General features: G+C 43.9%; 1 protein-coding gene and 1 long non-coding RNA gene across 4 annotated transcripts in view; both read left to right on the plus strand.

The window, feature by feature from the left end:
* Positions 1-3,901, plus strand: part of LOC140711510 (chondroitin sulfate proteoglycan 4-like) — a 119,652-nt gene extending 115,751 nt beyond the window's left edge. For 2 of the 3 annotated variants that reach the window (XR_012092771.1, XM_073014766.1), the window contains 2 exons: positions 1,312-1,502; positions 2,451-3,901. The gene's annotated coding sequence lies outside the window, so the exon portion shown is untranslated. Of the gene's footprint in view, positions 1-1,311 lie in introns of all 3 variants that reach the window. The other variant, XR_012092772.1, reaches the window with a different exon arrangement.
* A 2,465-nt stretch (positions 3,902-6,366) lies between these two features.
* Positions 6,367-26,169, plus strand: part of LOC119622481 (uncharacterized) — a 92,696-nt gene continuing 72,893 nt past the window's right edge. The window contains exons 1-2 of the long non-coding RNA XR_012092853.1: positions 6,367-6,723; positions 8,333-8,482. This is a non-coding gene — a long non-coding RNA (uncharacterized lncRNA). The remainder of the gene's footprint in view (positions 6,724-8,332; positions 8,483-26,169) is intronic.

Raw genomic sequence — 26,169 nt, forward strand, 5'->3', positions numbered from 1 at the left:
TGTGTTTCCCAAACTTGTCTCATTATAAGACTTATGTAAATGCCTTTAAATACAGAGTCCCAGATGCCTCTCCTAAAGAATCTGATTCAGTAGGCCTGGTAGGGGACACCTGGTCTGCAAGCCTCAGCGGTTCTCTTGAATAGGCAAGCTTCAGAAACTACACTAGAATCCTGATTCTCAGATTGTACTGTGGAAAGGACTCATTGTGTGAATGGTGTAGGGAGGGGAAGAGAGAGGGCAGTGAGGTAGTTGATATATCAAATATTAATATGTTTCTATAAAATGTAAATTTCTCAGCTTCATATTCTGAGATTTTGATAGTCTTAATAAAATTGCCAAGTTTTTCTGATATAAGTGGTCTGAAACAATTGTTATAATACTTTTCATTAAATTATGTTCTTTTGTTAATGTACATGCAAAGTAGTGCACTGTATCTATAGATATTTATTAAACACTTTCCCCCTCAGCTGACATCAAAATTTCTAATGAATGCATTTATAATACTCTATATTTCTCCTTTTTAGTACTTAATAATTTGTGTGATGATGGTCTTCTTCAGTAACATATTCTGTAACTCAGGGCCTATCTCAGCCTTTATCCAGTTATATTCCTTAAGCCTAGAACTCTATGTGCGTCGAGTGAGTGTTCAATAAATGTTGCTGAGTAAATGACATCAGATAAGAGGTAAACAGAATAATGACCCCCTCCCTAAAGATGTTCACATCTGAATCCCCATGAATTTGAATATGCTCAATAGGAATATGTTATATTACATAGCAAGGGAGAATTAATGTTGCAGATGAAATTAAGGTCGCTAATCTGCTGACCTTAATATAAGGGAATTCTCCTAGACTATATTCTGGTGGATTTTATAATGACAAAGGTCCACTGAAGTGGAAGAGGAAAGAAGAGGAGGTGAGAGGCAAAGACAGATTTGAAGATGCTATGCCGCCGGCTTTGGAGATGGAGGAAGGAGCCACAAGCCAAGGAATGAAGGTAGTTTCTAAAAGGTGGAAAAGACAAGGAAATGGATTCTCCACTAGAGCCTCCAGGAAGAACACAGCCTCAGAGATACATTGATTTTAGCTGAGTGAAACCAATTTAAGACTTCTAATGTCTAGAACTATAAGAGAATACATTTGTGTTAAGCCTTTAAATTTGTAGTAATACGTTTCAGCAGCAATAGGAAACTAATATAGATGGTAATGGAAACAACAGCTGAGTTTTGCCGCTATCCTTCCTTATCCTGATAAAAATGTATTATACCAATTTTTTTTTTTTTTTTTTTTTTTTTTTTTTTTTTTTTTGCAGATGAAACATCAGAGACTTAGAAAGGCTTACGTGGTCAGTGGCACACCATTAGCAAGTATGGATGGGCTGCAAACCTCTCAGATCCACACTCTGTCACATGAGTGCTATTGAATGTGGGCTGCACAGACTGTTCCTGATCCGTGTTGAAATAAACGCAGATATTGAGACTACATGTTGAGAAAGGTCTCATGGTAATTCTTTTCTTTTTTCCCACGTTCATTCTGATTTTGAAAGGCAATTTTATATCTGTTAATCTACTAATTTTAAAATGGGGCTTCTTTTATACAACATTTTTATTTTTTTTAAAGTAATTCATTCTTACTATATTTTATAAAAATCTTGGTCCACATGAATTGGAAGAAAAGGACAAACTGGTTCCTAATCACAGACTCTTGGAGAAGCTCTGCACAGACCATTATGCCAAGATTTGGGGTTGCGATGGGTCCTTGCCACTGGCTTTACTAATTCCCCCAAGTGGGCAGAAGTGAGGGCCCAATCCACAGTTGCTCAGGGTCTTGCTGGGGATGGGATGGGGACAGAGGGCAGCTGGGTCCTAGGACCCTTCTTCCCCCTGAAGACACAGCTTTCCTAGTTCTGCTTCCCAGTCATACTCTAAAGCCTTACCATTTCCACCTTCTCCCCGTTCTTTCAATAAAGGATACTTAAGGTTTATATTAATTTTTTCTTCTTTTTGGTCAATTTATTTTTCTATGAGAGTGCATGCCCCCCACATATTTCACATGGCCTGCATTTTTATGAATCCAAGAATAAATGCATTTTTGGCTAACAGCTAAGAAGTATTTTTAGACTCATGGAGCTGTATTTTTGTCTTCTGGAGAACATAATTTGAAGCAGATGCAGTGGCATGTGGCACTCTTTAACTCTGCACCCAGTTTCAGATGTCCTGCCGGCAAACTGCGTCTCTTCAAAAATATGTTAACACTTTAATGAAAACTGATGATCTCTCAATCTAGAAGGCAGAGCCATCCCAAGAACAATGACCGAGATCTTGCCTATTTATTCAAACTGCTTCAGGTCAGCTGTGTTGACTTTTGCTCTGCCTGGGATGGGGCTTTTGCAATAAAGATGTTTGTTTAGCATGCATGTATGAATCACTGTCATTTTCCTACCATTCCCAGTTCCATGATGGAGCAAGACCACATCCCAGGGGAGCTGGTATGATAGAAAGAGAAAGAACTCTACTAACCTATTCCACATATGGAATCTTCTACTTGTCAACATTTAGATTTGGAAGCAACTTCTGTCATCATCTATTTCAACATCCTTATTCTAGAGCTGTGCTCAATGATACCATTTGAGTCTAATTCTGCTTTGGACTTTTATTGCCTGAGTAGGTGTTGAAGTTTTCTTGAACAAGTGAGTGAGTGAATGATGGATGAAATCAAGACCCAGAGAAGATAAATCTCTTGTCCAAGATAGCAGAATTCAGAACATAACAGATTCATTTCCAAGCAGTCCAGCAAGACTGCTTTCAGTACCAATTCGGAACTCCTAGAATTGTTCTGGTATGAGTCCAGACTCACCACTGGTTTTCTCCCAGATAGCTGAGGCTTAAACCTTAAAATGTCCAGGCTGGGTTTAACCTGCTCTGCCAGCAGGGATTCTATGCGTTTTAAATCAAGAGGTTCCAGATTACAGCAGATGAAGAAAGTTTCATATGGGCAGAATGGCAGAGCCTGTGTGATCATTGTGAAACATCGCATTTCACCACAGGAAGCAAAAGCTAGGTGGTGGGTGGCAGGTCATGGAAAACGCTCCAAGGCGAGGGTTATTTCAACTCTGCTGTGATTGGAGCTAGGCTAGTGTACTTACTCTTTCACAGTAAAATAAAGAGTAAAGTTAAGACCAATTTAAAAGAAATCTTGCAAGTGTTGCAGATTTGAGTACCTATTAGGATCAAAATTAAAGAAATGCCAATAGTGGCTAAACCCAAGCTTTCCTTTCTCTAACAATCATTTAGAGCTTAGGAAAAAACTCCAGGCAGACTAACTGGAATGTAATTGAGATGTTGGCCTGTCAATATCTAACTGGGAAAATGACAGGCCTGGAAAGGTGATCATCAGTTTCACCAGGTAGATGGTAGATGTGATGTTCACATCACATTCATGCTGAACAGAATGTGATGTGAACAGAATGTGAATGAACAGAAGCTGTGATATGGCCCCAAGAGGCCGGCCACCGTCCAAGGAACTGCGCTGGCCAGCAGGTGACCTGCCTTCTCAGAGCATTGTTTTCTTCATATGCAAAGTGATGATGACAATATTTCCCTCAAAGAATTGTTATGACTAGGGTTAGTAACTGTGTAGATATACATTAATAATCATGGCTAAAATTTTTCTAGCACTTACTAACTTCTAAGATGCTGTCCTGATTTTTTTTAAAATTTAACTTAGAAGCCACTGTGGACACATTATTTATCCTTCTGGCCTCTCTTTATTCTTACTTTATTAAAAACAAGCCCTTGGAAATTAATACTTTATCTGCATCACAGAGTTGTTATGAAGATTATATAAGTTAATCTGTGAACATGTTTTCTCAAGTGCATGACCCATGTTAAATCTTCAATGAATGTTAGCTATTATAATCCATTATATTATACTGCCCAGAGATAATTAAAAGTATAAAATTAGACTTCCAATGAATATTGTGTGCATGAGGAGGGGGAAGAAGAGGCTGTGTTGACTGTGGGACATTTCACAGAAACAAATGTGTCAGTGACCTCTTAGTGTGTCCCATCATGTACACTCTCCCTGCTTCTCCCTTTTCCCTGCTCTGTGTCCAGGAAGGTTACCTGAATGGGCTATATCAAGAGGCTCCCTTTCCCTCTGTCTTCCTCTGTGCTCAGTGGATGCAGAGCCTGAGCAAAGAGGAAAGGAGGAAGGAGGGTGGAGTCAAGGCACTTATTCCCCTGCTTCCCCACTATAGGGCTCCTGCATGGTGGTTGATGCAGTTAGTATGGTGAGTGGTTATTACGATTTGGTGACTGAGGGTGGCTTCAAGTTTGGGAATCTGGAAAATAGTGGTAAATCCAGGGTGTATTGCTTTGGGAAAAAAGATAGTAAATGACAAAATATTTCAGGACAATGGGAGCCTGGGGCTAGATATGAAGGACTACCACTTGGGACTGAAAGAGATCATGGCAAACAAATGTTTATTTAAAAGTTTACCCAAATATCTAAAAATCCTCAAATACCCCCCAAACACAATTTTTTTTTTTTTTTTTTGAGACAGAATCACACTCTGTCACCCAGGCTGGAGTGTAGTGGCATGATCTTGGCTCACTGCAACCTCTGCCTCCCAGATTCAAGCAATTCTTGTGCCTCAGCCTCACGAGTAGCTGGGACTATAGGCACCACCATGCTCTGACAATTTCCCTCTCACAATTTTACCTTCTCAATAGAAATATTTTTATATCCATTTTTCGGGCATTTGTGTACACATGCCCTCACCTTCCTTTACCTGTAGTTTTGCAAGAATTTCTTAGTTTAGCAACTATGATTCAGTTCTTCAACAAATAAGTTCTGCAAATCACACAACCCATTTCTCATAGTTTCCTTGAAAAAATAAAAAGATATAAAACAAAATAAGATAAAGTATATGATATTAGCTTTTATTTAATTTACTGTAAAATGTAGACTGCCATTTCATTTTGTGTAGTTCTAAAATCAATTTTAAACTTTTTTCAAAGGAAGGATTGAAAATAAAAGAAATACTTAAGCAACACAAGTAAATTCCTTGAGGTCACCATAAGGTCTTCTTGGCTACCCTTTCAGGACCCATTCAGTTGTTGGTCTCCAGCTGCTGAGCTTTTGCATCTGACAGAGTAGCCCAAAGTCACTTTCTTAGAGCTGACCACAGGACAGTCATGAGCCCGGAATTTAGGGAAGGGAAAATCCTGGGTAGGTTGTATGGCAGGATGGCTATTTCTCTAATTATTCACTTATCTTCTTTTTATTGCTCCTGGATTTTTAGCTGGACTCCTGGTCACCTAAAATAAAGATTACATTTCACAGCTTTACTTGAAGCTAGGTTGGATGTGTAACTAAATTCCAGTCCATACGATGTAAGCAGAAGTGCTGTGTGCAACTTCTGAGAAGCGTGGTCACACAAGGGAGCATGCTATTCTCTTTTCTTTGTCATCTTCTTGCTGTCTGGAATGTTGACACACAATGGAGGCTTAAGCGTCCATCTTGTGGACGCTTACAGATACAGAAGCTATGCCAAGGATGATGGAACAACAAGGTAGAAGAAGCCTGGGTCCCTGAGGTTCACGACTCTGCCCTGTCAATTTTGGAACACTTACCTCGACTTGCTTAAGCCACTGCTATTTTGGAGTTTTTTGTTCTCTCAGCTCAATCCAATCATAATTAATGTATGATGCCCAAGTTCCACTGGTTTCCTCTCTAACCAGTTCTGAAAGCCCCCGAGGAGAACCTGATCACCTTTCACCTACCTCATGGCATCTTTGCTCTGCTTCTGCTCTAGGCATTGATGCCTCTGGTTAGAAAACAACTACCTCTATCAAGTGAGTTCCTCATGATAATATCACCAGCAATTGATGCTGCTGATGAACAAAGTTCACTGTTCAGGCTGCTCTCAGTTCCGTGGAACACTGCCTGGGGGATGAGAGCACAGGGATCAGCATCCAGCTCTGTCACATATCAGCTGGTATCACTGTGGGAGGGTGGGTGGCCTAACCCCTCTCTGCCATCTGTAAAATGAAAATTATAACAGTGCCCACCTAATGGGAAAGAAGCAATGATAATAAAAGAAAATTTTTAAATGGGTACTTTCCTTGTACCAGGATCTGTGCAAGCCTATTCCATACTGAACATTTAATAAATGCCTGAATTTGTGCTACCTGTGGGTGTGACTGCAGTGTTACCCAGGACTGCTCAATGCTGCCACAACCCACAGGCATCTTGGCCCCAAGGCTCTCCTCTGTGGGACACAGGCTTGATTCACAGGACATTAGTCTTGTGGGATGATTTCTTACAGCAACGCTCCTGTGCTCAAAATATTCTTTCCCTACCCCGACCCCAACATATTTTCCTTAAACCAAATAACATGAATCATGCCCAAGTGTCCTTGTCCCTCATGCAAAGGAAGAGAGAAGAAAGTATGCCAGATAGTTTCTGCAAGCCTGAGTCCTCTAAATATGCTGAGGCATGTCTGATTCCCAGGATGAAAACAACTCAGAGTTTCCATTTGAAACCATCCTCCTACTCACTACTCCACCTCACCCATTCCATACCCACCAGCAACCATTGCACACATCATTACTGAGGAAATGAGGGATTGGGATCCTAACAGAACCTGACATTTTTCCATGGGATGATGGCAAGATGGTCTCTGAACTCCAGGAGCTTCTCTCTCTCCAGATGTGCACAGGTATGTTTCTCTGTGTACTGCCTGGGTACTGCCATGGGCCCTGCCTCCCGTCTTCCTAGGCTCTGAGTGCATTCGCCGACCTGTTTTTCTTACCCACTGTAGCTCTGGGGTTTCTGAGCTTTGCATACTTGTCAGTTGTGCTTCTAATTCAATACGGTGACTAGAGGCATGGGGAGCACTGGCAGGAAAGAGGAGGGGCTGGGAGGCTGAGCTAGACAGGAGCATCCTTCTTGTCAAGGAGTCCCTTCTAGTTTTTGATATAGACTCTTTTCTTCTCATAACCATTAATGTGGAAACGTTCTCTAATACGTCCAAAATTAAACTCGTTATCTTTTTCTGTTTCTCTTAATAAGTACTTCTGCCCACACGTACTTCCTCCAGGGGTTATTCCTCTTCCTGTCAGCTCTGATCTCCATTTCTGGTGCTACCTTCCTCACAGTCAGCCAGGTTCACAAACTCTGGCTGCCCAATGGCTGGGGGCAGGTGCCATTTGTACTGTAGCTGTGTGCATGACGTCCCCAGAGCTGGGAAGTGCATAACCTGGTTGGTGGTGCAGGACCAGCCCTGCCCAGGCCTGCTACTTTGCAGTCAATGTTTACTCCCTGCCCCTCTTCACATACCCCCATCCAACCAGTCCCCAAGTGGCATCTACCTAGTCCATCCTTTACCTCCTGTCCATTCCCAATGTCATCTTCTCAACTCCAGCCCCCATCATGCCCCACTTAGCTTTCTAATTGGTGTTTCTTCTCTGTTCCCACCAAGTCCTTCCTAAAAGACAGCACCAAATGAGTCCTCCCAAAGCCGCTTGTGTAACGTCACTGCAGTGTAGACCCATGTCATCAAATGTCCTTGTTTGGCACCCAGACCTTCTGGCCACCACATACTTCCCCCATCTTTATATCCTTCACATACATACACTCCAGCTAGAGTGAACTATGTGCCATTCCCTAGGCAGCCCCTGATTTTCTGGCAACTGGCCTTACTTGGGCTTCTCTTCTAGGAATGCCAGGTGACTTCCTGTGCACTTAAGGCCCCATTCATTGGGTTTCAGTTGTGTCTAATCTGAATTATCTCCAACTAGCTGGTATCACTCCTTTTTCTGAAATCTCATTAACAATTCTCTTAGGCTATTTAGATTGAAAACATTTGTATTTGTGTCTTAACTATGCCATCAAGTAGTTTACAATCCAGTAAAGGAAATATGTCTTGGGAGTCTCATAAGGCCTAGTACTCATCTTTGCCCTGTGGTAGATGTGTGTGGAGTGAAGGAGGGAGAGGAGGGAAAAAACGAAGGGAAGGAGGGAGGAAGTGCTAGCTTTCTAAATACAAACAAACTCTAAAACGGGTTTCTTTGATTTAGAAGTAGGTGTTTCAGAATCCATATGGATGTTTTCCCTCACCGATGTCACAAGGAAATTCTTAAAGTTAGACCAAATCAAAAACCTGAATCAACAATCAGAAACTGGGAGGAGAATCATCCTCTTCTCCTTAGGAGAATTAAAGACAACAATTAAAGAAGCACATCCAAAGACTAGGGGATGCTGCCCCTGTACCATGGGCCCAGGGTAATTTAACCTTGTCAGTTAGACCCATTTTTATTATTGAACAGGTGACAAAACTCGGGGTCTGTTTGTAATCTCAACATGAGGGCTCCTGCTGGGAAGAACAGGTGACTGACACTCCTATCTGTCCTGATGTGCCTGGAATTGGTGGGTTCTTGGTCTCACTGACTTCAAGAATGAAGCCGTGGACCCTCACAGTGAGTGTTACAGTTCTTAAAGATGGTGTGTCCAGAGTTTGTTCCTTCTAACGTTTGGATGTGTTCCGAGTTTCTTCCTTCTGGTGGGTTCGTGGTCTTGCTGGCTTCAGAAGTGAAGCTGCAGACCTTCGTGGTGAGTGTTACAGCTCATAAAGACAGTTTGGACCCAAAGAGTGAGCAGCAGCAAGATTTATTGCAAAGAGCGAAAGAACAAAGATTCCACACTGCGGAAGGGACCCGAGCTGGTTGCCACTGCTGACTGGGGCAGCCTGCTTTTATTCCCTTATCTGACCCCACCCATATCCTGCTGATTAGTCCATTTTGACAGAGTACTGATTGGTGCATTTACAATCCCTGAGCTAGACACAGAGTGCTGATTGGTGCATTTGCAACCCTGTATTTAGACACAAAAGTTCTGCAAATCCCCATCAGATTAGCTAGATACAGAATGCTGATTGGTGCATCCACAAATCCCGAGGTAGACACAGAGCACTGACTGGTGCGTTTACAAACCTTGAGCTAGACACAGAGTGCCAATTGGGGGTGGGGGGTGGAGCCTCCCGCATGGCAGGCTGCAGGTGCCCAGCCCTGACCCTGGGGAGGCAGCTGAGGCCTGGCTAGAATTCAAGTTCCCCGAAGGCCGGTAGGCAGTGCTGGGGGACCCCGTGCTCCCTTTTTACCTGCTCATCCGGGTGCTAAGCCCCTCACTGCCTGGGGCTGGTGGCCCTGGCTGGCTGCTCCGAGTGTGGGCCCACAGAGCCGGGGCCCACCCCCAGTGCCATTCACAGCCCCGGGTTCCTACCTGCGCCTCTCTCCCTCCACACCTCCCCACAAGCGGAGGGAGCCGGCTCCAGCCTTGACCAGCCCAGAGAGGGGCTCCCACAGTGCAGCAGTGGGTTGAAGGTCTCCTCAAGCACCACCAGAGTGGAGCCCCAGGCGGAGGAGGCGCCTAGAGCGAGTGAGGGCTTAGAGGCGAGCACGTTGTCACCTCTCACTGCCACTGAACAGAGGTTGCTCTGATGGAAGATTGGGAATATCCCTGGCCTGGGAGCCTTAAGAGCAAGGCTGTCTCAATGGCCCACTGAAACCTTTGGAGGAAAAAAAGGTGGAACCCCACTGCTTGCCTTTTCATGATGCTCTGCTTCAAGGGGAAGCTGGCAGGCTTCTGTGTGGGCTTCTGTGCATTGGAGCCTGACCCCCGTTCAGGACTCTTAAGTCTGTTGGGGAACAGCAACCAAAGTGAGACCTATCACAGCGCATGGGGTCACTTGGAGTGGGCAGGAGAGGAGGTAACTAACAGAGGCTTAATGAGTTTGTGCGGAAGGAAGTGAGGCTTCTATTAAAGAACATTGCTTGGTTATTTTTTTTTAGTTCCTTGCCAGTTAAAAAAGAGAGTGTGTGTGTATGTGTGTGTGTAGCATATGGTGTATGTGTGTATAATACATATGTTTATGTGTGAGTATACATGTATGTGTGCATGTATGCAGTCTATGTATTTCCCCCCACACTGCTGCTGGGAAGAAGAGTGACAATTGCTATAAAATCAGCATCACAGAGACCTTTTGCTACGAATTTTCTGAGACAATTGCTATTTCAACTGTTTTGTCTCAAAACATATTTTCTGAACTGGTCAACAGGATATGTGGTCTCAGTGTTTAATGTTCACGTTTCATTAAGATATTTCACCATCTACTCAGTTTTCTCTAAAACCTTCATCAGTCCCCGTGCCCACCCTCCACAATCACCCATTTAAAGTTCATCAAGAGATATATTTTTGTCCTCCCCTAAATATATTTCTGAAGGCTCTCTCAAGCATTCAGCTTTGGTTCTGGTGGCACTGCCATTTTTTTTTTTTTTCTCTCTTTGATGCAGACATCGTGAAGTGAATAAAAGAAAAACAAAAGGATGGCATTGAGGTTAGAGAGGATAAGGGGCAACCAGAGAGGGGAGAGATGGGTCATTCTTTTTCAAAAATAGAGAAACATTGCAGCTTTATGGCTCTTAGACATAGAGCTCAACTAAAAAGTGATTTCTAGCTTTGTAGGGCAGGTCCTCAGCATAAGACGGGTGTCTATTCACAACAGATAATTTGTAACCATAGTGTAGCAGACCATAGAATTATCTCCACTTATTGTGATCCAGAGAGTTGAAACAATTGAGAGTTTGCTGGAAATACAGAATCCCAGGCATTGCATTATCCCCACTGAAGAGAAGCTGCATTTTAACAAGATTCCTAGCTGATTTCTATGCATAATAACATTTGAGAAGCATTGGTCTAGAGAACATCCCATTTCACAGATGTGGAAACTGAGACCCAGACAGGCTAAGGAATGTTATCTTGATGCCTTCCTTCATGGTGGATATGCAAGCTGTGCTTTATAGAGAACCTTGCTTTTGAGACCCGATTTGTGCTCTCTAGAGAATCTTAATCTTGCCCAATCAGAGTAATTTGGCAGTTCTGGATTTTCTCAGTCTCTTTTGAGTAAACAGTTAATTCAGGATTATCCCTCTCTCTTTTCTCCTTCCCTTCTATGCAGGGGTTGCTAAGAGACTGGGGGTCTTATCCTTAGTTCTGAAATCAAAGAGGTGGGGCAGAACTGTTTATGCTGTTTGCAGTTGTGCTGTTTGCCTCTCAAAAGGTGCCTGGAGGCCAGGCACAATAGCTCGCCCCTGTAATCCCAATACTTTGGGAAACTGAAGTGGGAGGATTGCTTGAGTCCAGGAATTCAAGACCAGCCTGGGCAACATAGCCAGAGCTCATCTCTTTAAAAAAAAAAAAAAAAAAAAAAAAAAGTGCCTGGATCTGGAGGCAAGCAAAGGCTGCAGTTCTTCCCTTCTGCTCACCTCTCCAAGTAGGAGCCCTGCGTGGGGTGGTTTCAACTTGGAGGAAGAGGCATCTCTCAGTGATTCACACAAAGGCTCCAGGACAGTATAGCAGAGTCCTGGGCAGAGCTGTTTGGTCTATGGTGGTCATCAGTAGAGGCCAGCATAGATGGAGGTAAAATTCATCTCAGTGTGTGTCAGCTGAATGACTCCCTGATTGGAGAAGGCATGAGGGCTGCACACAGTTCTGCCACAGAGCATGTTACTATTCTTAGGGCCAAAGGTTGGACAGATCTGAAAGAATGCAAGTTCCTCTTTAGATTTTCCATTTCTCTGCTTCTTAAAATACATCAATATCTTTTTCAAGAGGCTTTAATTAACACCAATCCTGATACGAGTCTCAATCTCTTTGAGCAGACAGTAGAATTAGGACATTCATAACTTGACCTTAGCAGGCAGAGGTCATCTCCTTAAAGCTCTGTTGTCCACTGCATAAACCCACCAGGGTCTTCTGGCCCTTGCCAGGCCTCCCAGGCCCTTGTTTGATCTAATGCAAGAACAAGAAATTTGAAAAAGTTAGCCGTAAGTATTGTATGGAGTTATATAGTAGTTTCCTTGGTGGAACTGGAAAGATTTGGAATTACATATAAAAATATTTGAGGACTTCAAGCAATAATATTAATATTTTATATTAATTTTATATTAGGGTATATACAATATGTTTTATTCCATTTGTTTATAATGTTTAAGAGAACTGGACTTAGAATAAATGGCCACTTGGGGCCAGGTGTGGTGACTTACTCCTATAATCCCAGCACTTTGGAAGGCCGAGGTGAGCGGATCACGAGGTCAAAAGATCAAGACCAACATGGTGAGACCCCATCTCTACAAAATATAGAAAAATTAGGTAGGTGTGGTGGCGCATGCCTGTAGTCCCAGCTACTTGGGAGACTGAGGCAGGAGAATCGCTTGAACCCGGGAGGTGGAGGCTGCATTGAGCCGAGCTGAGATGGTGCCACTGCACTGCAGCCTGGCAACAGAGCGAGACTCCATCTCCAAAAAAATAAAATAAAATAAATTGCCACTCTTATAAGTCCAATTTAAAATGCGTAATTGAGTAATTGATTTTACCTTGTTATTTTTAAGCAAAAGTCTTACTGTTTTATATAGCACTGGAACAGTTAAGATAACTTAGGTTCACCATATTTAAGTTTAAGTAGTCCTTCTAATTCTAATAAATTTCTAACTCCGGAAGTTAGAAATTTGAAGTGGACATGAAGTGGAAAACCTTTAAGTGGAAATAGATATATTGAAAGTATAAATATCTTTTGAAATATTTGAATGTATTTAACTTTGTAAATGGACCAAATATTAAGCAAAAATCCTCTAAAAAGTTATTGTTCAAATATAAATGTTTGCAAGACTAGCAAACTTTATTCACAAGCTTCACTTAAAAGCAACAAGTAGAAGTAGGTTTTAAAATTTGTAATGTTAATCAGTCATATGTTAATTTAAAAATAACAAAGCAAACCTCAGAATAATGTCACTGAAAAAACACAATTAAAGGCACTAAAAATGCAGAATTATCAAGGAGATGACCCCCATTGCCAATGTCCTTGGTTCTACATCCACACACCACGTCCCCAGGGGACACTTCCCAGGAGAACTCTTGTGTGCTGTCTCCAACCAGTGCTAGAGTGGTAGGGGTTTTCTGTGGCTGCCCTCAAGCACGTCTTCCTAAGTGCCTCGTTCAGCCTTTCTCATTCTACCACACTGGCGCTGTGGCGGTCAGGAGCTTATCTGTGGGACCAGCATCTCCTGAACTGTATCTGGGCAGCAAGGTTCAGGTCCCCATCCCTGGCATCCTCCTAGATGTGTCCTGGGTCTCGTCCCCTCACTGTCACTGCCAGGGCTTCAACTCAGCAGAGTAGAGTTCTCACACGTTTTTCGGAGAACTGTACGTGTCACTAACCACGTGTCTCCACCCAAGGAAGGCATAGGTCTAGCTCTTCATCTAGTCTCTTTCTATCTGTTGTTGAATGCTTTATGCTCTCTTCTTCAAGTTCTGGGTAGTGACAGATTGCATTTTCCAAAGTGGCCACAACAATATCTCTCATTTCACATGGTCATCTACAATGAGATCTTCCCAGTCCCTCATGAAGAGATGGAAACGAATCCTCCTCCTTTCGAATCTGAGTGAGTTAGTGGGGTGCTTTGATAATAGAGTATGGTGGAAGTGACAGTGAATAAATTCCAAAACTCAGCCATAAATCGTGATGCAAATTCTGCCTTGTTCACTGGAACACACACATGGTTGGAATCCTGAGCTGTTATGGAAGAAGCCAGAAATGTCCATGGAAAGTTACGCAGAAAGTCCATGGATAGGTGTGCTGGTCCGAAGTCTTCCCGATTGTGTTCTGTCTCTAGGGTTGCTGTAACGAAGTACTGCAAACAGAGTGGCTTACACAACACTTAGACAAATAGAAATGTATTGTCTCATAGTTTTGGAGGCTGGAAGTGTGCGATCAAGATGTTGGCAAAGTTGGTTTCTTCTAAGGACTGCAAGGAAAGATCGATTTCATGCCTCTCTCAGCTCTTGGTGGTTTGCTGACAATCTTTGGCATTCATTGGCCTCTGCTGCATCACCCAGTCTCTGGTTTAATTTTTTTTAATTTTATTTTTGAGACAAAGTCTCACTCTTTCACCAAGGCTGGAGTGCAGTGTCATGATCTCAGTTCACTGCAACCTCTGCCTCCCAGGTTCAAATGATTCTCCTGCCTCAGCCTTCCGAGTAACTGGGATTACAGGCACTTATCACCAAGCCCTGCTAATTTTGTATTTTTAGTGGAGACAGGGTTTCACCATGTTGGTCCAGGCTGGTCTCAAACTCCTGACCTCAGGTGATCCGCCCACCTTGGCCTCCAAAAGTGTTGGGATTACAGGCATGAGCCACTGCACCCCGTCTCTGCTTTCACCTTTACATGAAGTTCTCCCTGTGTATAGTGTGCCTGTGTGCGACTCTCCCCTTTTCATAAGGAGAGTGGTCATGGTGGATTAGAGGTCATCCTACTTTAGTATGACCTTAATCCTAACTTAACTAATTAAATCTGCAACAATCCTATTTACATTAACGTCACATTCTGGGATACTGGGATTTTGGATTTCAACATATGAATGACGGTGAGTGGGGGGACACAAATTCACCCCATGCCAGCAAGTCGGGTACCACATGTGTGAGTAAACAAGCTTGCATGTGACCGCAGCCCTCCAGTCATGGGATCACCCCCTTCCTATGAGTTTTCCCAGTTGGGGCTCCAGGCATCACAGAGCAGAGATCGACTGTCACTATGGAGCCCTTTCCTAATTTCTGACTGATGAGATCTGCATCAGTTTGCTAGAACTTCCATAACAAAGTACCACAAACTGGTTGGCTTAAGCAACAGAAATTTATTTTTCTCACAGTTCTGTAGGCTAGGAGTCCAATATCAAGGTATGTCAGGGTTAGTTCCTTCAGAGGCCTCTTCCTTGGCTTGTACAGGGCTGTCTTTCCCCTGAGCCTTCCCTCTGTATGTCTATGTCCATTAAAAAAAAACAAAAAACAAAAAACAAAAACAGCAGTCTTATTGGATTAAGGCCCACCCTGGTGACCTCATTTTAACATAATTACCACTCTAAAGACTTTACCTCTAATTATGGTCACATTCTAAGGTACCCCTAGTGTTAGGACTTTAACATATGAATTTTGATGGAGGGGGCACAATTTCACCTATAACAGGATCTGTGAGCATGCTAAAATAGCTATGGCTTTATGTCGTTAGGTTTGCGGATGATTTATCATGTGGCTATAATAACCAGAACATGGACTTCACTGTTCAAAGCTAAGATTTAAAAAATGTTTGTTTTTTTCAAGCACCCTTTTAACATGTGTTTGGTATGGGTCTAAAACATTCACTGAGGTACCTAATTGACTCTTTTTTTTTTTTTCTTTGAGACAGTGTCTGCCACTGTCACCTAGGCTGGAGTGCAGTGGCATGATCTCTGCATGCCTCTCATGCCTCAGCCTTCCAAGTAGCTGGAATTGCAGGCATGTGCCATCGTGCCCTGCTAATGTTTGTATTTTTAGTAGAGATGGGGTTTTGCCATGTTTCCCAAGCTGGTCTCCCCAGTTGACTCTGTTGTTCTAAGCTGTATCCACTATCATTGACTCAATCAGGCAACAGGAAAAAGAAAAGAAAAGAAAGAAAGAAAAACATAGTTATTATCTCAAAATACTATCTGGCTAAACATTTACTCAACGATATTCATGGAGTTTCTACTTAGACAGATATTGCAAAGTGGTCATGAAAACACATGAGGTTCCTGCTCCAGGAAATTTACCGTCCAGTGGAAAAGGAAAATGTTAGTTAATTGCTACATTACTATAAAAGTGCCAAGGACAGGTATGTGGTGTGAAAACATGTAATAGGGATGTGACCTTGCCTGGTGATCAGGGAAGACTGACACTGTGGTGGGAGGGAGCATGACCCAAATGCAGGATTGGAGCAATGCCCCTGTGGTTGGAGCCCAGAGAGAATGGCAGAGAGCCTGCAGTAAAGGTGAGCAGGACTCAGGCCCCTGCAGGAACCTGCAGGCCATCCAAAGAAGCCATCCATTAGAGGATATTCAATTGCGTGAATGGGTGATGCAAAGTCGGGGTGCACCCCATGCATTGTGGCTCCCTTTGGAGGAATATAGAGACTGAATAGGAGAAAGGGAAAGTGGAGTAAACAATTCAGTGAAGAGGTTTTAATCAAGATGAAAGATGATGTATTTTCCTCTGGGGTGGTGTCAGTAGTGGGATGAATGGAAATACATATATATATGAGGCAAAATCAATAGGACTTGGTGATGGATTGACTCACAGGAAAGACAGCTGGTTGAAAATGACTCCTAGCTGTCGGCTTTCTCATCTGGGTGGATAGTGGTGCCATTTGTTAAGTTGAGACCTCTGGACCAGGTATGGGCAGAGGATCATCAGTTCAGATAAGAACTACACAGCCCCGTATGGCAGCCCCTGGCTACATATGGTTCTTTAATTTTAGGTTTAATTAAAAATAAATGGAATTAAAAATTCAGCTCATCAGTCACACTTGCCACATCGCAGGTGCTCCAGTCAAATGTGACTAGTGGCTACCCCATGGATAGTGCAGATATAGGCTATTTCCATTGTCATAGAAAGTTCTGTTGGTCTAGAGAGACTGAGTTTGAGATGTCGCTGAGACATCCAGGAGAAGCTGTCAAGCTGGCAATTGACTGTATTGCTCTGGAGCTCGGAGGAATGCTCTAGCTAAAATTTCATTTCCTTCCTTTCATTCAGTTATTCATTGAGACCTTAACATTTTTGCTTGCTGCTATGTCTCTGGCACCTAGACTAGCATCTGCTGCAAATTCTCCCAGAGCTTACCCTCTTGTAGGGATGAATAGATAATAAACAAATATAGAGTATTTCAGGCAGTAACAGGGAAGAAAGAAAACTAAACCAGGGTTAACGGGATAGAAGGTGACAAGGAGTAAGGGCTACTCTAGTTCTGGTGACCAGGGATGTTCTCTCTGACAAGGTGATGTTTGAACAGAGACTGAGAAGTAAGATACATTCCAGGCAGAAGGAAGAGCAGGTGTAAGGAGGGAGGTTGCTTATCATCTGTTTGCCTGTAGCTGGTTTTTGGAGCCACAGGGATGCCGGATGTCCTGGCAGAGGGCAGGAAGAGAGAGAAGGAAGAGTCTGTGAATTTACTGGCCGAGTAAGAAAGGGCAGACCTGCAAAGGAGACAGAGAACCGGTGGGAGGAAAACCAGGAGAACGCTGGACCCTGGAATCCAAGGAGGGAGTGTCCTGATGGGGAAGGGGACCCAGCAACTCTGATGCTCCTGGGAAGGGTTGAGGAACTGCAGACTGAAAATGTCCCGGGCCTGCATGGCACAGAGGCCACTGGTGATCTTAGCTCCTGTTGTTTTATGGATGACAGTGTGAGAGTGTGTATAAGTGTGGGCATAAGTGTGCATGAGTGTGCATATGAGAGTGCATCAGAAAGTGTGTGTGTATATGTACATGGGACAGACAAAGAGAAAGCATGAGGCAGAGTATGAACATGTGTGAGTGTGCCTATGACAGTGTGTGTGCATGAGAAAGTGTGCGTGTGTATGCTTGTAAGAGTCTGTGAGTGACTGTGAATGTTCATGTGGGAGTGTGAGTGCATCAGAAAGTATGTGTGTGTATGTGTACATGGGAGAGACAAGGAGAAAGTATGAGAGTATGAATGCACGTATATGTGAATGTCCATGAGAAAGTGTGTGCATGTGTGGGTGTAAGTATGTGAGAACGTAAATGTGCATGTGAGAGTGTGTGTTTGTGACTGTGTATCTGTGAACGATGAAGACAGTATGAGACAGTGTGAGAATGAGTGTGTGTGTGTGAGTGTGCATGAGTGTGTATGAGAATGTGTGTGAGTGTAAGGATATATGCGTGAGAGTGTGCATGTGAGAGTGTGAGTGTGCCTGCGAGGATGTGTGTGTGAGGGTGTAAGTGATAGAGAGATGGAGAGAGAGTGTGAGAGAGTTTGTGGGGAGGGTCCAGGTTGGAACGGGCAGGGAAGGAAAGCTGCACCTGAGTGCAGGCAATTCTGGGGGAAACAGAAATGCGAGAGCAGGGAGGGAAGCTGCTGAGGCGGAGGCAGTGTCCTGGCCAGATACAGCTCTGCCCTTCAGCTTCCATGGCTCCACGTGGCACCTGCCCCACGTCAGAACACCAGCCAGCCAGGCTTAGGTGGGTAGTAAGGCAATGAGTCTCTCAAAGTCATTCCTCTTGGTTAGAAAACAGAAGCAGTAAAGACCAGTGCTCTGTTGGGTGTTTATTCACTCAACGAATGAAGTTCCAGTCATTTGGCAGAGTAGCTGATGGCCTCCTTGGAGCACACAATGGTAATAATAGTAATAGTAATACCGAGGATTCCTTGTGCCAGGCTCTCTTCCAAGCAGGTACACATACAACAACTTTAACCCTTATAGCCCCTGGTGAGATGGAGATCATCATCTACCCTCCTGACAGTTGAGATGACTAAGGCATAGAGGGGTGAAGCACCTTGCCCAAGGTCACACAGCAAGTAATTGGAAAAGCTGGGATTCAAACCCAGAACCTGTGTTCCCAATCAGGAACAGGGTCCTGAGAGGAGGCATCAAAGGACGGGTACCACCCATCCACTCCTCAGCAAGCACTTAGTAAGCACCTGCTGATTGAATTGCACCTAGTCCCCGCTCTCCTATGGCTTAGAGTTTAGTGGGGGAAACCGATGCTTAACTATGCTCTAAAATACAGTGCAATAAATGCTCCAAGAGAGAAGAGCTTGGTGTTGTGGGAATGCCAAACCCAGGTCTTGGAGCTCAGGGAAGGCTTTCACAGGAAGAGATGAAGAACCGAATTCCAAAGGCTATGTGGAGCTGGCTTACAAGGGGGTGTGAAAGGAGGGGCGGATGGAGCAGCGTGTGCTGGGGCCAGGGGAGGGGAGGCCGGAAAGTCCAGAACTCCCAGGTTCTTCAAGAACATCAGTCATTTGAAGTTCCAGCCCACCTGGCAGCTAGAGGTCACGGGAGCTGACAAGGGGACTGGTAGGCGAGGTCAGGAAGCAGTAGCACCAAAGTGAGTGAAGTGAAAAGAGAGACCCTGGGCTGCCTCCCAGTGACAAAGACTCTGACCTTCAGCAGACTCTAGCCAGGCTCTTTTGAGCCCTCTTCTCAGCCAGGCCTCAGCCTTGCCCTAAAACACTTGCACAATTGCTAACAAAGTTTCCAATACCTCAAGGCCACATCCCTAGGATGCTCCTACCCGCTTCAGGACAACTGTCTGAGAAAGCTCAAGGCTGCCAGGGGAATCGACTGCTTGCTCCAGCCCACACCTGGAGCTAGCCTGACCACTCTTTCTTAGAGCACCTACTTAAAAGGGCAATTTTGAGTTCCTGCTCTGTAACCTTTGAGATGTATATGTATCTCTTATAACCCAGGAGTGTGTTTCTCAAGGCCCTGGAAGCTATTCCTTTAAATGCAATCATCAGGACAGGTAAGGACCTCTGTCTCCCAGTCTCAGAGAGGATAGAATCCTAATTTTCCTAATTGCCAGCTAGCAGGCACAACTGGTCTGATTGCATTTATACTGAACAGCACTTTGTAATTTTTCACTTCCCTGACCCTACTGGTTCTCTGGCCTCCTTCCTATTCCCTCATTCTTCCTTAAAAATGCCTGGTCAGGCTGGGTGTGGTGGCTCATGCCTGTAATCTCAGCATTTTGGGAGGCCCAGGCGGGTGGATCACCTGAGGTCAGGAGTTCAAGACCAGCCTGGCCAACATGGCGAAACCCATCTCTACTAAAAACACAAAAAATTAGCCGGGTGTGGTGGCAGTTGCCTGTAATCTCAGCTACTCAGGAGGCTGAGGCAGGAGAATCACTTGAACCTGCGAGACGGAGGTTGCAGTGAGCCGAGATTGTGACATTGCACTCCAGCCTGGGTGACAAGAGCAAAACTCCATTTCAAAAAAAAAAAAAGTCCAGTCACCTCTGCACAAATCAAAGCTGAGTTCAGTTTACATTGTACTCTTCCCTACTGCAGTAGTTATTACTGGTTAATATCTGTCCTTAACACTTTAGTGTCTGGCTTTGTTGCACTTGGACAAAATCAGATGAGAAACCACCAAACTCACTGGGCTGAATTATTTTAGCTTATGGACAGCCGCAGACAGTGTGAGTACCTGTTCACACAACCATGAGACCCAGCACACACTGGGCCATTCACAAAGCTCATTCAACCCCCCACGGCCCTGACATGGCCAGTTTTACCTCTCTGTAGAACAAGAAACTGCTGACTCACTGAAAACAGAGCGTGTTTATAAACAGGAAGCTGAGTATGTGACCACAGACATTCAGCATCTGATAGCAATTGCTGAATGTGGCAAAAAAAGAAAAAAGTTTGAACAAAAAAAAAATCTGTGCCACTAAATAAGAACTCTCTAGCTCATGGAAATACAATCCTGCTATTTGATCATTTCATAAATACTTAAATAAGGGGAGTTCTCGTTTGGTCAAACCTAGGCACGCTTCAAATATTTACTGAGGACTTCGAAGGGTATGGTTTTCCCTTTTTTGCTTTCCATTCCCTCCCAAGCAGAGCAAAAAGTCTCCTTGGTGAGGCCTTTGTGGCCTATACAGAAGAGATTTGTTTTCTCTTTGAGCTCTGACAGCCTGCCTGCCCCACATCAGACCTCTGTGCTGGTGCAGAGGAGGGCTCTGCCAGGAGGGCTCCCAGAGAGATACACAAACACTGGCATGTTAACACCCTGACATGCAGCTCTTCCTACAAAGCATTGACTGGATGGTGCTGAAGCTAAAAAATGGAGACTTGTATCAACCATAGTAAAGAGCCTGTAAGAGGACGCGGCTCCCCCTGCTTTCAGCAGCAATGAAGAGGCTCATTTTCCTTGATGTTTCTTTGTTGTGGTGCGGGTTGGTTTCTAGCAAATTGACCCAAGAAGGCTAATGGCCGAGGAAAAAAACACATGATTATCTTCTAAAAGATTATCTTCTGGGAGTTGGTGCCATCGCTGCCTTTGTCGTCAGGGTAAAGGTATCCCAGTAATGTTTGGAATCTCTCAACGTCTCTTCCGGAGAATAGGGCATGGATAATAATAGCACAGTGCCGGGGACATAGTAAGTTCCTAATAAAGAGTAGCTAAGTGCTTTTTGTGCACAGTTTTGTCTGATCTTCACAATAACCTTAGGAGGTAAGTATTGGCAGTCTGATTGGGTAAATCAATGCTAATATCTCTACAGAAGCAGCATATTTGGGAGTATGGTCCAGGTATGCCTGGTTTCAGAATGCAGCCATTTGTCTAACTTACTGCTGACATTTTCAAGCAGGATGTGTCCTTTACTTTATATTTATACTGTAATTAATTGGACATACTGATATTCAAATATACCTACAAAGTAGAAAATCTTATTTGGTAATTCATCATCAGCTTCTCACAGAGCAGCAGATAGCACTTGTTTTTCTATTATGTACCAAGAAAATGCTGTGTTGGAATTTACAAGTAGCAGTGGTTGTGTCAAAATGCCTCAGACAACATATTAATGATGCTCATAGTAACTAACTTTTATGGAGTGTTTCTTGTGTGCTGGACGGGATGTGTAAGTGCGGTGATATTTAACATAGCCTCAACACAACCCCTGTGCCGTCATTGTCATTAGCTCCATTTTACAGATGAAGAATCTCGAGGCTCTGAAAGACTGTTTATAAGCAGGCTGACTCTGGAACCCCTGCTCTTACCCATTATGCTGCTCTGTAAAAAGGGCTTTAGCTAGAACACTCTTTTTTATTTCTATAAAGAGGAGACTGCTGTTTCTTCTGTTTTATTGGAGTCTGGAGAAAAATCTTCTGAGCAAAGACGATTACTATGGCTTAGATGGAAGATGCCAGAAGTAGACATTGACAAGGGCTGTGTACACATGAATTATGAAGGAAGTGCTCCCATAGGAAGTCCAGGAAAGAGCAGGAGAAACAGGACGGGAGCTGGGAGCAAACCAAACAAAGGTGTGATGTCAGGCAAAGTCCTGAGGAGGGAGGCTTCTGCCTGATTCTACAGGGGAACTCCAAGGTATAAATTCTCTCTGACTTCATCCAGATGCAAAAGTCAGCAAGGCTTTGAGGTTCTTTAGGGAAGGGCTGCCCAGAGGGTGTGTAAATTCTCAGGTACTTCCAACTTTCCAGCCGCAGGTGCCAGTGGACCTAAGGTTATCTTAAAAGAGAGTTGCAAGTTTGAGCCTTGGAAGCAAACCACAGAAACCCAGAAAGGTGCACAGAGCTGGAAAAGAATTGATATGGGTTTTGTGTGGGTGGAGCACCCCCAGGGGCTGCTACGTCTACTAACCATGAGTCAGGAATTCATTTTGCTGAATTGGAGCGAACTCCATCTAGCAGAAGCAACACCGAAGTGTCTCTGTTCTGTAGGTAAAGCCTAAGGATCTGCAACTTGGGGCTGCAGGGTGATCTATTTCAGGGGTGGACAAAACATGCCCCGTGCCAAATTTGGCCCCATGGTCTTTGTATAGCCTTGGAGCTAGGAATTACTATTACATCTTTAAATGGCTGAGAATGACGAGAGATTCTACTGTCTCTTTGCATAGAATTTTAAAAAAGAAGAAAATTATAAGGGATTCAGACTTCAATGTTCGTAAATAAAGTTTTATCGAAAAACAAATTGGAACATTAGCAACTCATTTATTCTATATTATCCATGGATATTTTCACTCTCAAATGGCAAAATTGACTAGTTGTGACAGAGACCTGTAGGTCTACGAAACTGAAGATTTGGCCCTTTAGAGAAAAAGTTTGCTGGCCCTTGTTCTGTAGGATTAGGAAGTGGGGCTTCTTTATTTTGCTGTGTCACATCCTCAACATGTGCTTTTACCTCATGGCCCAATATAGTTACTGAAGCGCCAGCCACCATGTCTGCCTTCAAGCCAGTGCAAAAGAGAACAAAGAATTCACTTCCTTCCTTTAGGAAAACTTCTGAGAATCACATTCCTCACTTCTGCTATATTAGGCCAGAACTTAGTCTCCTTATCATACCTGTAAAACCTTACTCCAAAAGCTATGAGGCCAGCAAAAATTTGGAATTCCATTGTTCAGGAAAAGTATGCCAGGAGACAGTTCCTAGTTCTGCCTCACCTAGTTAAGGGTTTCAAAACAAGGAAGAATAGTACATAATAATATGGACAGGAATAAAAACTAAATTGTTCTAATGCCTCACATTTAAATTACGATGTAATTTGTTATAAACAAATTATGTTTCTTTTCTACATACAATTTCATTTACCTTAGTTTTTAAGGTAGCCTAGGAAATTAGTTAAGTACCCTATTTTCCTTTCTTGTAGCCAGCTCTTTGTTCCTATCAAGAAGAAACAAATTACCAAATAAAAAGGTTAAAAAGTATACTTATCCAAGCATTACCACAAATAATAAGAGGGAGAAGGTGACATAACTGCTGCCTCAGTTGAAGCTCTCACATTCTCATTCACACCATTGTGACAGCCTTTCAGCCCTCTAATGGAGAGTCCAGACTTCTTGTCTTAAACCTCCACCCTTGCACATCTGCTCACATTGCTGCCTCCATCTGTCTACATTGCAAATGTCACCATGTTGCTTTCTGTCTGCATCCAGCATGCGAGGAGGAGAAAGCCCGACTCTCCTGCATGGCCTCCACGACCTGCCTAACGCTTGGGCATCAGCTCCTGCTGGTTGCACCTTGCTCTTCGTAGTTCACAGACGTCACCCTCCAGGCAGATGCCATTTGCAGAGCTGTTTCAGCCCCTATGTCAAGATTCTGGGGAACATAGGAAGGTCCCTTGCTGGAATCCCTAATCCCCTGGTTCTCATCAGTATCCCTGTGACAAACACCCCTGTTAGCCTAAACCAGTGGTTCTCAACCAGGAACAATTTTGGCAACACTTTGGCAACACTTGGCAACATCTAGAGACTTTTTTTTTTCTTCTTACTGAGGGAGGGGAGAGTGTAACTGGCATCTAGTGGGTAGAGGCCAAGAGTGCTGTGTAGCATCCTGTGATGCACACAAGACAGCTCTCCCCCAAAAGAATGATTCAGCCCAAAACGTCAGTGGTACTGAGGTTGACACTGGCCTGTACTAGCTCAAGGGTTCCTGTGATTTTTAACAAACACACCTTACCAAGCTCAGCCGTGTTCCGCAGATGCTTCCAGCTTTTCAGCTCAGGGAGGGGCATGGAAGAATAGATGGAAATGCCACACCGTTTGCGTGCATGATGTAGGAAACATTGGGTGCTGGGGGCCCCAAACCCAGAATAATAAACTCAGACTTGTAGCTGGGGGTGGAGTAGAGGTGAGCAGGAAAAATTCCAAAAGGAAGTGGACGTAAGCTACAATGTACTGGAGGAGTTGGAGTTAGCCAAGTGGAAAGGGAGGTGGCTTTTTCCAGGAAGATGAAAGGAGTCATGCCCAGGGTCTGGAGGCCAGCACGCTGGAGGCCTGCAAGGATTTGGAGAAAGCTGGTGTGGTTGGCACCTAGAAAGTGACTGAGTGAGCAGAGAGATGAGGGTGGGGAGGAAAGCAGAGACCAGACTACAGATAGGTAACTGAGCTTGCACTTCCTTCGAGGGCAAGCATAGGGAACCCAGGGGAAGTCTCTGGGTGTTTCTCCCCTAGAATCTGCTGAAAAAATGGAGAGCAGGTGGCATGGGGGAGGGGTGTGGAGAAAGTTGGGCTTTGTTCTCCAGTCTTCCGTCCCTCATTTGTGCACTGTGTGATTCTTGCTATTTAGAGCAGTCAAGTAACCCTGATTCCACCCAATAAACCCCCTTTCATGCATACTATTTTGAGTGGGTTTCTTTTTCCATCAAACAAATGAGCTCTGATCACAAAGGAGTCTGAAATCCGGGAGAAAAATCTAAATGAGATTCTGATGACAGATGATGCTTAAAGCCAACAGGAATGGATAAGAGTCCTCAAGAATAGGCTAACCTGGCAAGCTAAGAGGACTTGAACTAGAACCCTGAGGAACATTTCCACTTAAGGAAGGGGCAATGGGAGGGGAAATCCAAAGGGCACTAAGGCAAACCAGACAAGCAGCAGAAAGATTCGGCAGCGCAGTGCCATGAAAGACAAGAGGAAGAAGGGACAGAGAAACAAGGTAAAATGTTGCAGAGGGGTTGGGAAAGAGCTAAAGAATGTTCCATTAGTATTAGCAACAAGAAGGTCATTGGTGGCTTAGATGAGAAAATTAGAGCAGAATGGTGAGCACAGAGGTCTAGTATCGATGAGTGGATGCATGCGTGGGAGATGAGGTGGTGGAGAGAGATGGATGGAGGACACCATTGAAATTTGGGAATGGAGATTCAGAGACAGTATCAGTATCCTGGGGCCGCCAAAATGAAGTACCAAATACTGAATGGCTTAAATAACAGAAACTTGCTGTCTCATAGTTTTGAGGCTAGAAGTCTGAGGTCAAGTCAGACTTGATCTCAGAGTTTTGAGGGAGAAATTTGTTCTAAGCTTCCCCCCTTGCGTCTAGTGGTTTGCTGATGATTTGGGGTGTAGCTTGGTTTATGGAAGCATCATCCCAATCTCTGCCCTCATCTTCACATGGTGTTCTCCCTGTGCCAACATCTGTGTCCACATTTCCCCTTTTTATAAAGACGATAGCCCTATTGGATTAGAGCCCATCACAATGACCTCATTAACCTGATTATCCTGTCTCCAAATGGGATTACACTGTGCAGTCCTGGGGTTAGGACCTGAACTTTCCTTTTTTGAGAGACATAATTCAACCCATCGTGGAGACTATGATTTTTTTTTTTAGTTATAAATTAAAATTCACTGTAAACATTAAATAATACTGATGTGTCTGCAGTTAACATTGGTAAAATTTTAAAATCAGGTTAAAAGAAAAAAATGTGTCTGTGAAGGATGAAAGAGAGTTGGGGCAGTAGAGAGGAGGCGAGTCTATGGAAGGTCTAAGTTGTTTGTTTAGTTCAGGATGAAAGAGACTTGAACACGTGGAAACACAGGAAGGAGCCGTGGGAAGGAGCCAGGAGAGAGAGAGAGCTGTTGAAGACTGAAGATACTGATAGTATGTTTGGTGTGGTGTGGGGTATGTCGACTGTGTGTGCGTTGTGTGTTGTATCTGTGGGCAGGGATCTTGGCTGTACCCAAAGAGAAATCTAGACCTGACCTATCAGGTTATGTGGGACTGGCTCTCTCGGAAGTGTATTTGCATGAGTATTTGCGTAGAGAATGGGGCTGCCAAGAGGGA

The sequence above is a fragment of the Chlorocebus sabaeus genome, chromosome 4 (genome assembly GCF_047675955.1).
Source record: "Chlorocebus sabaeus isolate Y175 chromosome 4, mChlSab1.0.hap1, whole genome shotgun sequence".
NCBI lineage: Eukaryota > Metazoa > Chordata > Mammalia > Primates > Cercopithecidae > Chlorocebus > Chlorocebus sabaeus.